This window comes from Panthera uncia, chromosome F2 (assembly GCF_023721935.1).
Source record: "Panthera uncia isolate 11264 chromosome F2, Puncia_PCG_1.0, whole genome shotgun sequence".
In the NCBI taxonomy this organism is placed as follows: Eukaryota; Metazoa; Chordata; class Mammalia; order Carnivora; family Felidae; genus Panthera; species Panthera uncia.
The window spans coordinates 16,955,404-16,967,020 of NC_064812.1; the positions used below are offsets into that span (position 1 = coordinate 16,955,404).

The 11,617-nt window shown below is 49.9% G+C and overlaps 1 pseudogene; it reads right to left on the bottom strand.

Annotated features, from left to right (window-relative positions):
- Positions 1-2,872: 2,872 nt before the first annotated feature.
- On the bottom strand, positions 2,873-4,586 carry LOC125924432 (10 kDa heat shock protein, mitochondrial-like; annotated as a pseudogene).
- Between the last annotated feature and the right edge of the window lie 7,031 nt (positions 4,587-11,617).

Below are 11,617 nucleotides of genomic sequence, written 5' to 3' on the forward strand. Positions count from 1 at the left end.
GCTTCCATTCTGTATGTTTTTTTTTTTTTTTAATTTTTTTTTTAAGTTTATTTATTTTTGAGACAGAGAGAGACAGAGCATGAACGGGGGAAGGGCAGAGAGAGAGGGAGACACAGAATCGGAAGCAGGCTCCAGGCTCTGAGCCATCAGCCCAGAGCCTGACGAGGGGCTCGAACTCACGGACCGCGAGATCGTGACCTGAGCCGAAGTCGGACGCTTAACCGACTGAGCCACCCAGGCGCCCCCATTCTGTATGTTTTTAAAGTTCCCAATGATTCTGTATTTCGGTTGGGCTTGGGAACAACCTTGTGAAATAGATAGCATTATTCCCATTTCTCAGGTAAGGAAACTTAAGACTCAGCGTGGTTAAGTCACTTAAGACCAAGCAGCTACAAGGCACCAAAAACAAGGCATGAACCCAGCTCTGAGTTAAGATCTCGGCTGCTGTGTTGCAGTTGAGGAAGCCAAAGGTCAGAATCTGGCATTAAGTGGCAAAAAAAGATTGTTTTCTTGCCAGGCTAAAGGCAGGCCAGAACGTTTGGAAACTTCAGTTGAAGGTATAAATTAGCTTTCTATCATCCCTGGGGGGATTGCCTTGTGGCTTGGAAAGGGGAAAAATTATATATATATACCCATACATACACATACATATATACACATATATATGTGTGTGTGTATATATATATATATATAATTACAAATATCTATGTAAATGTATAAAGTCTACATATGTATTATAAAAACTAGGTGTCTATTGAGTAGTGCTTGGGCAGATGCACTTAGGACCAGCTGTCTGTCTTCAGGGTGTGTGCTCTCTACTGGAATGGGTAATGGATTGGGTAGGAATTTGGTCTGTTTAGGGAGAGAGCCGATGGCCTGGTCTCTTGGGAGTCTTAAAGGACTTCTTGTTCATAGAGCGGAATCCTGGTTCTCTGAAAGAGGGTATTAGAAGAGGTTTGAGATCCTGGGAAGACTGGATTCAAAACTGAAGTACTTTTAAAAAGCAGCTAAGCAGCTTCTATCTATAATGGCTAATTATCTGCTAATAGGTGTGATCCTAGTGGTTGGGGCAAAAGGAGACTCCGTATAGACTGAAGGCGGGCAAGAACACTGGAAGATTAATTGAAGGTATAAATTTAGCTTTCTCTCCCCTGAGGAATTCCCCTGTGGCCTGTATGAATGCATGGGCACAATGGAGGAGAAGGCCCTGCCTTGTCACCAGGGCCAGAAAGAGCCACAGGAAGTGCAGAACTGAATTCAGGTGCAAGGTTTAAGGATCACTCGGGAATGTTTATTAAGCTCAAGTTTTCATCGGAAGCCTTTATCTGACCTAGATGAATTTGATCCCTCTCTCTTCTCTGGCACCGTGTTGGCCTTTTTCTAAGGGCTGGCACTGGTACGCTGAGTGTCCTTGTTAATTAAGGGCAATCACTGTTAGCTTAAGGGAGACTTTAGATTTTGGTCGAAAATGTCCTGAGAGAAAAGTCACAAACCCAGCTCTGAGGATGTGAGATGCATCTGTCACCACAGCATGCCCTCATCCCCTGCAGGTGCCCAGACCTCTTACTGGGTAGGAGGGCTTGGGACTTTTCTCGATCACTTCGATCAGTTAGGCTTCTCTGATTACAGGTACCCAGAAAGGACTCTGGTTGACTTTAGCAAAAGAGAATTTATTGGAAGGATACAGAGTAGGTCACAGATTCCAAGGGGCCGCGGAGACACCGGATAGGAAGGGGTACCAGGGATTCGGGGAACAGGAACTAATCTTGACTGCAGCTGCTGGGCTAAATCAGCTCCACTTTTTATTCTATGCTTGCGTTTCTCCTTTTAGGGTTCATCTCCCAAGTCTTACTGGCCTAGCTTGGCCCTTGTGACCCTCTTGTGACTAGGAATTGAGGGAAAAACACTTGACTCACAGTCCCATTAAGACTGCAAAGGGGGAGAAGTAGTTATTTAAAAGCAAATCAAAGTGCTCTTGCTTCATGAGAAGGGGGAAGTAGATGCTGGATGTGCCTAAAAAGCCCCAGTTGGCCCACTAGCGCATGGAAACCACATGTGGCCTTTTGGAGGGGCCTCTGGCTTTGCCTCATTCCAACCCAGGAACGAGACTCTATATCCTCCCATCTCCTCCCGCAAGTTCATCTCCAGAGCATTTAGCAAGCATTGTGGATTTTGCTGAAGATTTGGGGAAAAGAAGGTGGAAGTGTTGGCATTGAACCTCACAGGGATAAGTGACTGCCCACACTTCTTGAGGAGAGACTCTGTGTGTGTTCACTGCCATATCCCCAGCACCTAGTGCAAAGGCTGGCACACACAGCCTTGTTGAGATAAATATTTGTTGAAGGAATGGATCCATTTCATAATCTAAATTCTCTAGCATGGTCACCTGGCTTCCTGCCTTCTCTCCATCCTTTCTCCACATAGCTCTTCCAGTCCCGTCTGTCTTGGTCAATTTAGCTCTGGCTCCCAAACTCCATACTCCGCAAAATAAAAGCTTTGCAGTTAATCACGCCTACTCACCTTAGAGAGGCTTACTGAAGTTATTCGCCGGACACAAAGCGAGGCTCTGGGTCAGGGAAGCAGGGCAATTCTGTAGCTGAAAAATTAAGATGGTTTTGGGGTGCCTGGCTGGCTCAGTCGGAAGAGCATGCCACGCTTGATCTCGGTGTTGTGAGTTTGAGCCCCACGCTGGGGTGTAGACATGACTCAAATAAATGAACTAAAAAAAAAAAAAAATTAAAAAGTGACTTCATTATGTTCACTATTTCAAGTTATTTTGAACATTATTTCAAATGTTCATTACATACTCCTCAAAATTGTGATACGCCCCTACAGAGGGTTGAATGGTGCCCCCCCCCCAAAGATACATCCATATACTAGTTCCCAGAAACTATGAATATGACCATATTTGCAGAAAGAGTCTCTGCAGATGTAATCAAGGATCTTGAGATGAGGAGATCGTCCTGGATTACCCGGGTGGGCTCTGAATCCAATGACAAGTGTCCTATAAGGGCCACACAGGGGATATTTGGCAGAAGAGGGGAAGACACAGACACACAGAGGAGAAGGTGATGGGGAGGTGGAGGAAGAGCCTGGAGCAGGGGCCCCAGACCAGGGGGGCCAAAGAGCACCTGATGCCACCGCCAGCTGGAAGAGGCAAGGAATGAAATCTCTCATCCAGCCTTTGGAGGAAGTGTGGTCCAGCTGACACCTTGATTTTGGACTTCTGGCCTCCAGAACTGCGAGAAAATAAAATTCTACTGTTTTACACCCTCAAGTTTGTGGGGACTCGTTACAGCAGCCGTAGGAAGCGAATTCACCTCCCAACCACCTTCTCTCAGGTCCTTAAATGCAATGTGCCCTTCCTGCCTCTCGCAGCGGGAACACTGTCCACGCTGTCTCTGGCCCACGCGGTATTCATAATCCGTTTTCAACCCTTCGGGTGAGACCATCAGACTCTGCCCAAGACAAAAGAAAGGTTGGGCACCGCTGTCCCACCAGCTCAGATCACCTGGGTGCATCTCTTCTTTGCTTCCAAAAGAGCTTTCATCTAGAAGCCGACCCTCAGACTTCTCTCTGCATCCCAGCCTGTCATCTGTCTGTGTCTGTCACAGACTACTGTCATTGGCAAACATTACAAAAACGGAATTTGGGATTTCTTATATAAGTCAGAGATCCTTTGGGCTGGAGGGTACCTAAAAGATTATCTAAATCAGACTTGCAAATGGTCTTTAGGCATGGAACTCTGCTCGAATGAGATCTCAAATCCTAGTATGTAAAAGACAGAAGTGAGGCTCATCTAAATTCTTTATCAAAAGAGGGGTCACAGCTAGTGTTTTCCCAACTTACCCCTCATTTCAGTCCCTTTTGCCTGTTTTTTTTTTTGTTTTTGTTTTTTTTTTTACAAATCCTTTGAAATTTCCCTGACTTCTATTGTTCAAAATGATTTTTCAAGAGGTGCCTGGATGGCTCAGTCAGGTAAAGCGTCCGACTCTTGATTTAGGCTCAGGTCATGATCTCACAGTTCATGAGATCGAGCCCCACGTCAGGCTCTGCAACTGACAGTGTGGAGCCTGCTTGCTCTCTCCCTGTCTCTCTGCCCCTCCCCCACCCTCTCTCTCAAAATAAATAAACTTAATAAAAAAAAATTTTTTTTGGATACCATTAGTTTATTATAAAAGAGAGACATGAAAATTATTTACATGATGAAAGATTTCACAACTTCGCCGGAATGGGCAGCTTCCCTTCATGCCATTTCCATAATGATTTATGTCAGTCTACGTACTTTCCGAGAATGTCACCATCTCTAAATAAGAAACGATCCTTGCCGTCTAGAACTACTTTGGTGTCTCCATATTCTGGGAGAAGAACTTTATCTCCAACTTTCACACTCACTGACTGGTTGAATCTCTCCACCTTTTCCTCTGGAGCCTGATCCCACAGCCACCACTGTTGGCTTGCAGAACTTTTCCTTGCAATTTTTCCGGAAGCATAATGTCTCCTTCGGTTACAGTTTCGGCTGCACTCCTTTCAACTGAAACTCGGTCAAAGAGGGGAAGACACTTTCTAAATGCTTGTTCTGCCATGACTCCGGCTGCTGCAGTTCCTGCTCTGCTCTGGAGCTGCTGCCCTGCAAGGAGACCCGCAGTCCAACCCCCGGATCACGTGAACGTGGGAAAAGGCCGCCCTACGCGCAGCTAATAAATAAAAAATTTTTACAGTGATATTTTGGAGTTGGCCTCAGTTTTGGGCCATTGCTACAGAGAACAGCTACTTTCCTAGTCTTTGTTGGATTTTAGAGGACCAGTAAATCACTCTCCCCTTTTCCTTGGTTCGGAGCCAAGGGAGAGATAATCACTGTTATTAGAGGTAAAAATGACAGCTTCATTCTTGAGAAAAGATGGATGGATTGGAAGATACGTCATAGGGGTGCAGTTACAAAGATGTCCTAAAAAGGAACCCCAGAACTTGAAAGACTGCCCTGGTCACCGGCATAGCAAAACAAGGACAGGGGTGTCTCCTGCTGCAAGCTTACCGTGGGGAGAGCCCAGAAGGTGGTTTCCAGGGGGCCCGGTTGGCTTCACAAGGACGGAGCTCAGTCCCTTCCTTGGCTCACCAATCACATAAGTCTTCCTTTGAGAGAAAAATTAGAGTTTCTGGTGTACTTTTCCTCCCTGGGAAATTCCCTCCCTATGGAAGTGCAAGGGGTCAGGAACCAGTATTTCTCCCTGAGCGTGTTCACCTCCACTCCCATTTACAAGATGGAGACCCGGGCCCCAAATGGCTTCTTTTGAAACGTGTAATATGTGTGAGTCGGACAGTCAGGTTAGACTAATAGCTGTAACCAGCAACCAATCACCAATTCCCCGCTGCATATCACAGCAGAGCTCCATTTCTTGTCCAAGTCACGGGCCGATGCGGGTCGGCAGGGAGGATGGTGGGGGCCGGGAAGGGGAGTGGAGAACGAGGAGGGGGGTCTGCTCCACGCAGTTATTCAGCGACTCGGCGTCCTTTCAATTAGTGCCGGGATTTCAAACTTCCGTGTGTGCTGTGCTTTGGGCTTCAGCGGCTCCACAACCTCCCAGGACCCCAGAGTCCTCCACTGAATTCTCTGGAGGTGGCCGCTCAAGAAAGAGCCAGTGGAGGACTGCGCAGCCGATTTTAGGGGCCAGGCTGCAAGCGGCCTACATCATTTCTGCCCACAAGCTGCTGGCCGGCACTCACTCACGGGGTCCCAGCGAATCACGAGGGCAGCTCGGAAACACAAGTCTTCCTGAAGGCCCCTGTGGAACAGCAAACGAAGTTGAAAGAATACCAAGCATTGTCTCAGCACAGTACCGCCTTCACAGAAACACAGCCCAGCCAAGCAAAGCGATTTTACGGCCGTTCAGACCTTTACTAACAAGTCTAAAGAACAGATCCAGGACAATGCTGCTGGTTTTTGTTTTGTTTCATTTTTTTAATAAATCCTGGGGCGCCTGGGTGGCTCAGTCGGTTGTGTCCGACTTCGGCTCAGGTCATGATCTGGCAATCTGTGAGTTCTAACCCCGCGTCGGGCTCTGTGCTGACCGCTCAGAGCCTGGAGCCTGCTTTGGATTCTGTGTCTCCCTCTCTCTCTGCCCCTCCCCTGCTCACATTCCGTCTCTCTCTCCCTCAAAAATAAATTATTAAAAATTGTTAAAAATAAATATTGTATACTCTGTATTTAGAAAAGTTCACACACCTGGATGACTGTTTACAAACTGACACACCTGGGGTAGCTAGCACCCTGATCAGAATATGACATCTCCAGCCCCCAGAAGCCTTCTTGAACACCTGCCCTGGCCCAGTCACCAAGCCCCACCCCAGGTGAGCCACAGTCTTGACTCGTAACCACATAGTAAATTAGTTATTTCCTGGTTTAGAATATTCTACAAATAGAACCATACCGTACATATTCTTTTGTGTCTGTCTGCGTTTACTTAACGTTACGCTTGTGAGAGTATTCATGTTGTGTATAATTGTAGTGTTTTTGTCCTCATGGCTGAAGCTTACTGCATGGTCCGCATACACCATGATTTACTTGTCCACTCTGCTGTTGGTGGGCATCGGGATAGTTTCAGGATATAACAAGGAGGCTGCTGTGAATATTCCGGGGCACGTACTCTGAGGAACATAGTGACACACATATCCTTTGGGTAAGGCACCTAATTCCTAGAAGGGAGCATTGCCTGGCCTCAGAGTCCCGCACATCTAGTAGCAGTAGAACCGAGTGGTTTTCCAAAGCCAGCCCTTGGTTGTCAGCCTTTCCCCGCTTCTTAAAAGCCCTCCTGCCGATTTGCTCCACTTTGTCCCTCACACCTGAGGGTGTTCGAGAGTCCCCCCGACTCCTCCACTCCAAGAAAACTGCTCCCCTAAGTGACATGTTTGAATCTCAACCCCTCCCCGCCTTCTTTCTCTCTCCTTGCCTCCAGTTTGGTCGCCCTCAGCCCATTCTCCGGATTCTGTGTTCCGAAAACGTGGCACAAGCCGGGCTTGGCCAGAAGGGAACCCACAGAAAGGAGTGGGAGGGACGTGGGCGGGGCTGGGGGCGGGGCTGAATACAGGAAGATTGAATTTCCTTTAGAGATAGTGGGGCGGGGGGAGGGGCTGGGAACCCTCACTCATGAATGTCTGTATCTGTCACACAGAGAAAGGAAATTAAGGAAAACCCTTAAAATCATTAAGGTGAACTATCTGGAGGTGTGTGGGGCCTGATTAATATTCACATCCACGTGGCGTGTGATGGGAGGGGTGATCCGGGCACTGAAGTGGAAAAGCCACCCCCCTAGACTCCCCTGGCAGGGGTGAGGCAGGGCACAGGGCAGTAGGGCCCTGCTGAGGAGGGTGTGGAGCAAACGCACCTGGAAACGAAGAGCGAAGAGCGACCCGGTGCTGGGGCCTTGCGGCGCTCTTGCCCAAAGGTCACTGGTCACAGCTCTAGTTCACCCGCTGGCGCCCTGATTAATGCGCACACCCGGGGCGGGCAATGGGGCAGGAGACAGAGGAGTGGAGCGGTCCCCACTCTCTTGAGAAATGCATAATCATTAATCAACATTACTGGGCCCCACTCAGACTAAGTGGCCTCTTGTGATTAGCAATGGGCCCTTGAAAAATAAAAACGCAGTCTTTTAGCATTTTGAGTGTGTGCATTTGACAATGGCTTTCTTGATAGCAGTGGGGGCTGGGAGGGGGCTTGCTGTGCCCGGCCTGTGGGGTGTGTGTGTGTGTGTGTGTGTGTTGGGGGGTGCAGGCCTGGCTTCAGGGTCTGAGGAACAAAGACAATTGAAGGAGTTATGGGTCTGGCCTCAGCGGCAGGAGACTGTCCACTTTGCGGGGGTCAGTTCTGACTGGGCCCTTCTCCCTGGGCAGGAACTGGAATGTCCAGGGTGATGAGGCCGGTGGGGGCTGGCGTCCCTCTGGGACTTCTGAGTCACAGTTCATGACACACCCGAACGTCCTAGCTAGAAGGAAGTAACCGGGCTCCCACCTTGGAAGCCTGTCGTGGAAATTACCTCAATCTGTGTAAATCATTTGGCTCTCCTCAGACACATTAGTGTCCCTCCCCTTCCCAACCACCAACTCATTTTGTCCTCACAACTGCCCTGTGATGGTTTTACTGTCCTCGTGCTGCCCATGAGTTACACGTGGGGCTCAGAGGAGGCGAAGGACTCCCCTCACCAGCAAGAGGCAGAATCCCGGTCCCCTTTCTATGTGGACTGGGGGGGGGGGGGGGGGGGGGGGCAGACCTGGGCAGAGCTGACACTGCCCTTCACCAGGCCTGTGACCTCGAGCCACATTTACGACCTCACATAAACCTCAGAGCTCTAGTTTCCTCAGCTTGATGAAGAGAAGGGTGAGACCCACCTCATAGGATGATGGTGACACCCCCCTGAGCTAATGCTGCGGAAGCATCTGCTACAAAGCCAGTCCGCAGTGCTATCTGTCCCCCTGCCTTCCTCCCCTGTCCTTCAGTCATCACTGGGATCCTCACAATGGTCTGATGAGGTTGGCGTTATTGTTATAGGTGAGGAAACTGAGGCTCAGAGGGGGGACCCTGTCACCCTGCCATGTCACAGCGCAGTGAAGCAGTGGCAGTGTCATTTAGCACCAGGATGCCACCAAGCTGGTGGATTTTTTTTTTATGGTTTATGTGTTTATTTTATTTATTTATTTTGAGAGAGTGCATGTGCAGATCTCGAGCAGAGAAGGGGCAGAGAGGGAGAGAGAGAGAGGGAGAGAAAGAATCCCAAGCAGGCTGTGTGCTGTCAGCACAGAGCTGGACATGGGGCTTGAACTCATGAACCGTGAGATCATGACCTGAACCGAAACCAAGAATTAGACGCTTAGCCGACTGAGCCACCCACATGCCCCCGAGGTGGTGCTGATTACAGGGGATGCTGTGGGCCCAGGGAATCACCCTAAATGGCTCTGTTAGAAATGATTCTACTTAGTTGAAAGCCATTTGGGGACAGTGTGTTTTGTTTTAATAACTTGTTTTCTTTACAAAAATCTCAGCTGGCCTCAGTTCTGTTCCCCTCTTATGACTGCCTTGCACTGCAATGCACATAAAAGACACATGTGAGAACGTTGATAGCAGCATTTTTTTAATGTTTATTTATTTTTGAGAGAGAGACAGCACGTGAGCAGGGAGGGGCAGAGAGAGAAGGAGACACAGAATCCAAAGCAGGCTCCAGGCTCTGAACTGTCAGCACAGAGCCTGAGGCAGGGCTCGAACCCCCAAACCACGAGATCATAACCTGAGCTAAAGTCGGACACTTACCCGACTGAGCCACCCAGGCGCCCCGATTGCAGCATTATTTTTAATAAACTTAAACTAGAAGCAACCTGAAGTCCATCAGCAGCCGAATGGGTGAACTGTGGTTTGCTCCTCTGATGGAATACTATACAGCTAGGAACACAGACACAGCACTGCCACAGAAAGCAACGTTGGGGAGTCTCAGAAACAATGTTGCATGGAAGAAGCCAGATGCAAATAATATCTGCTTTATGATCCCATTTCTATAAAACTCAAGAATAGGCACAAAGAATCTATGCTGTCAGAAGTCGGGTGAGCGATTAGAGTTGGGGGGGGCAGTTTCTGAGAGGGCCCCTGGGGGTGCACCTGCCGGTACTGGTAATACCCTACTTATTGCTCTGGGTGACGGTTCACTTTATAAAAATTTCTTGAGCTGTATGCTCCTGATCTGTATACGCTTTGTAAAGACCTTATACTTTAGCTTTAATGTTTGTGTAAAAAGATGGGTAAATTAGAGGATCTTGGGAAGGTTGGGGGATCCGGCTTGAGGCTGAATCCCTGGCAGTGACACGCAGGATGCTGCTGCAGGATCCATCTGGTGAGAGACTGCCCCCGGTGAACATTAGAGGGAACAGTCACTGCTGCGCCAGGAATTTGAGCAGGGGTTCATGCACCTTCTCCGGACAGACCAGGCCTTGCAGCCGCCGCTGCCTCCCAGCACATGGAGGCTGCCTGGGCTTCTTCCCTCACATCACCGCTTCTATCCCAATAGATCCTGCTGGCAAATTTGATTTGTGGAGCCGATGCCCCATTCCCAGCCGCAAGGGAGGCTGGCTGAGATCTTCACTTCTATTTGGAGGTAGAAGGCAGGACCCCCTCCAAAGTAAGGAGAATGCCCACAGGTGCAGGACACTCAGAAAGCATGTTCCCTGTGCTCCTGGCCCTTCACAAGGGCCTTTTGGAGACATCGCCCTATTCTAGTGGCCCTGATGGTGTACAGATGCTACCTGTTGCTGTTTAGCTCGATACCTGCCCTTTTATCTTTTCCCTGCACTCCCGAGACTGAGAAACTACATTTTCCAGACTCTCTTGCCAGCTGGGTCCCAGTTAGTTTTTACAAACAAAAGGCACCTGTGTGGGATTGGGAGGCGGGAAGAAGGGAGGAGTCATCCTTCCTCGGTGTTAGGGATGCCTGGGCTCATGGGCCCTGGGTGATACCACTGTCTTCCGTTTGTGCCTTCGACCCTCCCACCACGTGTCAATTTTCTGTGGCCACCTACCCCCGTTTTCCTGAGGGCCATGGACCTAAAAGCCATGGGGTGGGGCTCACACATGTGTGCGTGAGGGCTGGCTGGGGGAGCGTTGAGCCGTTTGTACCCCACTATGGAGTAGGTCAGGCAGTCCCTGTGGGCCCCTTGTAGAGTAGTTAACAGGTCACAGGAAGGGCCTAAGCAACGACTCCTCACCTGGAACTCAGGCTGGCTGGCTCCCCTGGGCAATGCCAGAAGGCCAGCAAAGGTGCTGGTGAACCCGAGTCAGAGACCCCGGGGCTGGCCCGCTCTCTGTCACCTCGGAGTGTGCATCACAGGCAACTCACCGAACCTGTCTGGGCCTCGGGTTCCCCATCTGGAAGTGGATAGATTAAAACCTACCCCTGAGGGTGGTGCAGAGGAAAGTCCTTTGCAAATACAAGGGAGTGGTTTTTCATGCAAAGGGAGAACTCTGAGCATCAAACCCCTACCCCCCCCCCCCCCCCCCCCCGCGCCCCAAGGACCCTTCAGCTGAGGAATGACCTTGGCCTTCTCATCCTGCTGACTGGAATCAGTCCTTCAGTGGCTCCCATGAGAGAAGCGATGTATTCACCGGGTCTGGCACGTTCACAGGCCTGGCGGTGTGCTGGATGCTGGGGATACAGGGATGAAAGGACTCAGTCTCTGCCCTGCAGGAGCCCTTGAGGGAGACATGGGCACGCAGTCTGGCAATTGCAGCTCCCTGGGACCTGGGGGTGGGATCACAGGAAACTTCTAGAAGCAGGGATTTCTAGCTTCAACCTGAAAGAGGAGCAGGGGTCAATGAGATAAAGGATCAGGGCCAGGGTCAGAGTGTCAGGTGGAGGGAACAGTGTTTGCACAGGTCTGGAGGCAAGAGGAATGGAGTGTCCATGAGGTGGAGGCGAGTGTAGGCGAAGGGTGGGCAGGGGGAGGCAATGGGTTCAAGGGTGAGTGAGGCCGATCATGTCCTGCCATGGGGTTTGGACTCACTGGGCACACTGCCCCAGGAGAGACACAGCCGGCCCCGGGCCCAGCTGCAGGCTGGTTTATAAGCTCCCAGCACAAGAGT